This window comes from Mchenga conophoros, linkage group LG4 (genome assembly GCF_057382185.1).
Source record: "Mchenga conophoros isolate Kocher_MC1m ecotype Shallow Benthic linkage group LG4, M_conophoros_male_GT1.1, whole genome shotgun sequence".
Lineage (NCBI taxonomy): Eukaryota > Metazoa > Chordata > Actinopteri > Cichliformes > Cichlidae > Mchenga > Mchenga conophoros.
Window position 1 is genome coordinate 5,601,184 of NC_140529.1, and position 6,850 is coordinate 5,608,033.

The window sequence follows — 6,850 nt, forward strand, 5'->3', positions numbered from 1 at the left end:
CACAAACATGTATTTGCAAGATAGACTGGAATAAATAATGACGCATCAAACATTACATAGGCTGCAGTGAGTTTCTGTGGATGCAGGTTGTTGAGCTTTGAGCTTCCCAGTCAAACTCAGCTTTGAAGCACATGTTAAAAGCACTTTTACTCTTGTATTTATCATAAAAAGACACCATACCCAAAATATTAACTCTAGAAACAAAAACAAAACAACCCCAATCAAAGATAAGATAAGACTTTATTGATCCCACAGCGGGGAAATTTTTTTGCGTCACCTCAGCTCAGGTACAGATATCAGAAGGAAATACAAAAATACAAATAAGTACAATCGATGAAAAAAAGTAAGATAATACACTATATACAATGGTAGCATACACAGTATGTGATTATGGATATGGTTGGAAATATGGACATAAACTATATAGCTTGACATAACTATTGTACCACTACTATTCCTATTTATAGACATGTATACACTAAATCTACAGGGAGTGCAGAATTATTAGGCAAATGAGAATTTTGTCCACATCATCCTCTTCATGCATGTTGTCTTACTCCAAGCTGTATAGGCTCGAAAGCCTACTACCAATTAAGCATATTAGGTGATGTGCATCTCTGTAATGAGAAGGGGTGTGGTCTAATGACACCAACACCCTATATCAGGTGTGCATAATTATTAGGCAACGTCCTTTCCTTTGGCAAAATGGGTCAAAAGAAGGACTTGACAGGCTCAGAAAAGTCAAAAATAGTGAGATATCTTGCAGAGGGATGCAGCAGTCTCAAAATTGCAAAGCTTCTGAAGCGTGATCATCGAACAATCAAGCGTTTCATTCAAAATAGTCAACAGGGTCGCAAGAAGCGTGTGGAAAAACCAAGGCGCAAAATAACTGCCCATGAACTGAGAAAAGTCAAGCGTGCAGCTGCCAAGATGCCACTTGCCACCAGTTTGGCCATATTTCAGAGCTGCAACATCACTGGAGTGCCCAAAAGCACAAGGTGTGCAATACTCAGAGACATGGCCAAGGTAAGAAAGGCTGAAAGACGACCACCACTGAACAAGACACACAAGCTGAAACGTCAAGACTGGGCCAAGAAATATCTCAAGACTGGTTTTTCTAAGGTTTTATGGACTGATGAAATGAGAGTGAGTCTTGATGGGCCAGATGGATGGGCCCGTGGCTGGATTGGTAAAGGGCAGAGAGCTCCAGTCCCACTCAGACGCCAGCAAGGTGGAGGTGGAGTACTGGTTTGGGCTGGTATCATCAAAGATGAGCTTGTGGGGCCTTTTCGGGTTGAGGATGGAGTCAAGCTCAACTCCCAGTCCTACTGCCAGTTTCTGGAAGACACCTTCTTCAAGCAGTGGTACAGGAAGAAGTCTGCATCCTTCAAGAAAAACATGACAATGCAGGACAATGCTCCATCACACGCGTCCAAGTACTCCACAGCGTGGCTGCAAGAAAGGGTATAAAAGAAGAAAAACTAATGACATGGCCTCCTTGTTCACCTGATCTGAACCCCATTGAGAACCTGTGGTCCATCATCAAATGTGAGATTTACAAGGAGGGAAAACAGTTCACCTCTCTGAACAGTGTCTGGGAGGCTGTGGTTGCTGCTGCACGCAATGTTGATGGTGAACAGATCAAAACACTGACAGAATCCATGGATGGCAGGCTTTTGAGTGTCCTTGCAAAGAAAGGTGGCTATATTGGTCGCTGATTTGTTTTTGTTTTGTTTTTGAATGTCAGAAATGTATATTTGTGAATGTGGAGATGTTATATTGGTTTCACTGGTAAAAATAAATCATTGAAATGGGTATATATTTGTTTTTTGTTAAGTTGCCTAATAATTCTGCACAGTAATAGTCACCTGCACACACAGATATCCCCCTAAAATAGCTAAAACTAAAAACAAACTAAAAACTACTTCCAAAAACATTCAGCTTTGATATTAATGAGTTTTTTGGGTTCATTGAGAACATGGTTGTTGTTCAATAATAACATTATTCCTCAAAAATACAACTTGCCTAATAATTCTGCACTCCCTGTATGTATGTATACATATACATACATATATACCTGCACATGTCCGTACACATGGAGGGTCCATTATGCATGAAGTGGTGACCGTGGATGTTCACAGTGTCCAGTGACTTATGACATCGTGATTGAGGAGTTATAGAGCCTAACTGCTGTTGGGATGAATGATCTGTGAAAGCGCTCCTTCCTGCAGCGAGGGTGTTTCAGTCTCTGACTAAAGGAGCTGCTCAGCCCACTCACAGACTCATGCAGTGGGTGATGTGAGTTGTTCATGATGGATGTCAGCTTTACTAACATCCTCCCCTCACCAACCACCTCCACAGACTCCAGGGGACATCCCAGCACAGAGCTAGACCTCCGCACCAGTTTGTCAATCCTGCTCCTGTCCCTGTCCGTGCATCCACTCCCCCAGCAGGCCACTGCATAGAAAAGGGCAGATGCTACCACAGTGTCATAGAATAACAGAGTCCTGCAGACTCCGAAGGACCTCAGTCTCCTCAGCAGGTGGAGTCGACTCTGGCCCTTCTTATACAGGACGTCTGTATTTGTAGTCCAGTCCAGTTTATTGTTGAGGTGAACACCCAGTGCAGGGGGTCCATCACTGAGCCCACCAGTGGCCGAAGGTGGTGCAGGATGAGCCTTTCCATGGTCTTCATCAGATGAGAAGTCAAAGCAACAGGCCTGAAGTGGTTGGGCTCCCTGGGGTGTGCGATTTTTGGCACCGGAACCACACAGGAAGTCTTCCACAGTTCAGGAACCCTCTCCAGGCTCAGGCTCAGGTTGAAGATGTACAGGGCCACACTTCCAATCACAGGACATTTTGCAGAGTTCAAACCTGCAGCTGCAGCGCAAACAACAACAAACACAGTTTGTAAACGTGTCCTGGAGTTTCTGCAGGTGCAGACAGAGCTACTGCTGTAAGTAAGCCTAACAGCTTCCAGATCATTTATTCTGGCTGTATGGCAAGAAGGTCATCACTGCTTCAAGCACGGTCTGTATGATCTGGTCAGAGAGCAAGGACAGCAGCAGTCCTCTGCCCTTGAAGAAAAGACATCTGCCCAAGATGAAGAAACTTCCTCTCCAGAAGATGAGGGGCCAATCTCCAAAGAGGCTGACAGCATCACCACTGATGAAGAGTACTAGCCAGTGCCTGAATCCTCTTCTTTGGGGGAGGGTTGGGGTTGGGGGGCATGGAGGTGGAGGCCGAGCAGCTGATGGAAAAGAACATAGGAGCATTTTCTGAGACCGAGGAGCCGGTGACTGAGTGGATCCCTCATGAAAGGAAAACCATGTGGGTCCCACCACTGAAGAGAGACTGCTCTACAATCCAGTGCCCACTGGTTTCAAACCAGGGCTCAGCCTGTATGCAGTTTTCTGCATTAGCAGCCTGAGATCTGCTTTTATAACAAAGGAGATCTTTTAGCTGCTGTGCACCTTACAAACCTGCACGGGAGGCCAAGGTGTGAGGACTGGAGGATTATAGATGAAGTGGAGATGTGAGCCTAAACCACAATAAAGCAATACATAGCATGTTGGATGACAACACTGGAAGTTCTCAGGAAGTAAAGAAGGCATGGGGTTCAGACTCCAACTGACGGAGGAGCTCCGAGGACAACGTCTTTCCTTCGGTCACCTTGGCAGAAGAACTCCTCAGATGAAAACTGGCACAGAGGAAACAACCCAGAGCTTCCTCCCCAGCTCCTCCAGATGCAACAGAGGAAGATTTTGTTGTCTGTCTTTGGCTTCACCAAAACTACCACGACAATATCCCACATGCCAAAGCAACGGAGGAATGTGCTTCTTTTGACAGCAACACACAAGGAACCAGCAGTCAGTGACGGGGAATAAAGGATGTGTGAAAGCAAGAAGCAGTCCTGGACTACAATACGCACAAATACAGCTTGGATAACTTAGAGGGTGTTGGCACCTCGAGCTGTTGAAGGAAAACTAACTGATGGCTGATGGCTCTTTTCTCCAATCTCCTGGATGTCTTGGGATACGATGTCTTTGTCCTGCCGGCAGTGTTGGGAAGGTTACTTTTAAAATGTATTCCATTACAGAATACATGCCCCAAAATGTATTCTGTAACGTATTCCGTTACGTTACTCAATGACAGTAACGTATTCTGAATACTTTAGATTACTTAATATATTATCATGCTTTTTACAACTACATGAATGTACGATTGCTGTGTGATTTATTACTGTTACTGAAGGTCCGCGGCTCCGAACTGTAGTAAAGGGACCTCTGACTAATACTTCGGGTCCCTGTCGGCTCGTAGCAGAAAAATAGCTTTACTTTGTTGTCTGGGTCAACTTTTCTTGCGAGAGACAGAGAGAGGCGTTGAAAGGCTGCTCCAACGGAACTTATTGTTTCGGAGGAAAACACGAACACGGTGTACAGTCGAGTCTTAATAGCTTACTTACAGCTGGGCTTTTGGCTGCAGTGGTTATTATTATATTTACATGCTGCTCGATGACAGCTCGTACTTTTCTCCTTTTTCTCCCTCCGTCGCTCACAGACACATAACGGGTATGGTAGTTCATTCTCCCTGCAGCGCGGACTACACTGCCCATGAGGCTACATTCTTTAGCGCTATGCCTGTAACACTCTGCCTAGTGCATTCATATGAAATCACAGCCGTTTATTTTCCAACAGAAACACACTGCTGCTAACCAAAATGAGAAGAAGGTGCAAAAAGGCACACCTCCAGGATTGGAACAGCAGCCCCTCAGGTGTAGAAAGTGTGCCTACAAAAACCACTCTAATGTGGTTAGTACATCCTGCTGCTAATGAGGATGCACACAGAAGCACACACTGGAATATAAATTTTGATCATTTTATTGGGTCATTTGGTCATTAAATTGCTTTTCTGCCCACTAACACACCATGTGTGATATTCTTTTTAGCCATTCACCCCCCCCACCAAAGAAAAAATGTAACAAAAACAAAAAAACAAAGTAAAAATAAATCATTGTTACTGTTACTGACCTGCAATGATGACAAAAGGAAATATTAGGTTTCATCATTTGTATGCTAATGGTGCTAATTTAAAAAATCAAGTCAATGAAAGTAGAAAAATGTTTTAATATATATGAATTTTATAGCATTTTGTAAACATAAACAGGGGGTGGCCATTTTTGGCCACGAACAAGCTGAGAGGGAGTTTTTTTGTTTTTCTGTCACTGCACAAAAAAACAAAGATGCATAAAACTTATTGATACTTTTAATTATTGCTACGCATCTAACCTCCATCATGGTTACAAAATAAATCAGTTTGCATGTATTATTTAGAAAAAAATTGTGATTTTATGCTTTTATCCCTATTTAAATCATTAAAATTATGTGATTTAACTGGTATTTAAGGGGTTAAAATTCTGGATTTGATTGAAATTTTGGTCTTGATGAACAGCACTGATGCTAATCTAAAAAAACAAGTCAAAAAATTGGAATTTTTTTCTTAATACATATGAATTTTATCATAAGTAATATGATACAAACATATGTTTAACAATTATATAAAATTGCGAGATTTGAGGTTGTCTTCCAGCTAGTGCAGTGGACAAACAAACTGGTGTTTAAAGGGTTAAAAATTTAAAAAGTAATAATTATTTTATGTTCATGAAAAGAACTAAAGTTACTTAAAAGCTTTGTGTAGAAAAAATGGCAAAAAAACATGAAAATAATCAAAATTACAGACCTAATGTGTTGGTGGCCACTTTTGGCCACGAACAAGCTGAAAGGTTGTGATTTTGAACAAACCCAGAGGGTTAATAAAGTCAAGTTCAGGTTATCATCTATGAATATTTACAACGATGCAGCTCCTTGTGACCACTTGTATATGGTGAACTCTCTTGTTAAAGGATCACAGCATCAGCAAACGTGTGCTTTTAACAGCTTTCTACAAAGCTGTTTCCTTTACAAGGAAAGATCTTGTGGATTTAAATATTCTGAGGACTTTTATTCACTTGTATTTAACAAAAGATTGTGTTTTTATTGAACTCACAGTTCAGAATAATCCTTGTTTATGTGAAAGTGGGTCGTGGTACGGCCTCTCAGTTCTGCCTGAAACAAGTGTCTCTCCCTTCGTCTTTATTCTGACTGCTTCCTGCTTGTCAACAGAAAGCTTTAAACAGCAGGTAGGCTGTGGTGCTGCTCGCATTCATTTGAAACGTAATTTTGTGGTATTTAAGCTATGTGGATATTTTCAATTAACACTGTTTATTTGACTGCATTTGAGAGATATGGCATGCTTTTTACTCCACAGTGACAGTTATAGTAACCACCTGTTTTTATCAGATTTTTATTATTTTACACTTTATAAGTTGTTTAAATAAAAAAAATCATTTCCATCACCTTATAGAACAAAGCACTGGCTGACATATGCTCCCTTCCTGAGACTTGCCTTGTGTATAAAAGTATATCAAAAGTATTGTAAACACAGCAGAAAAACAAAAATGAAAGTGATGTAAATGAAAATACACCCATAACAGCATCACTGGAAAAAATGTAAAAATACAGTAAATTAAAGCTATAAAGGTAAATGAAAGTATAGAATTACAATGATGTTAGTAAAAAAGTTCTGTATGTACTGTAAGGTATTGAAAATGCAATAACCTGTCAATAAAAAGCAGTAAAATCACAGTAAAAGTACAGTAAATGAGTGCAAACAGCTGCTGCAGCGGTGGCGTCACTGCACCTTGCGTTTGGCAGTGACAGCTTCTGCCAGCAGAGGTCGCTGGAGCTCTACTGTATCTGGAGAGGAGCTCTCGCTGATCGGTTTCTACCGAGCAGCTCGTAAAAGTCATCCAA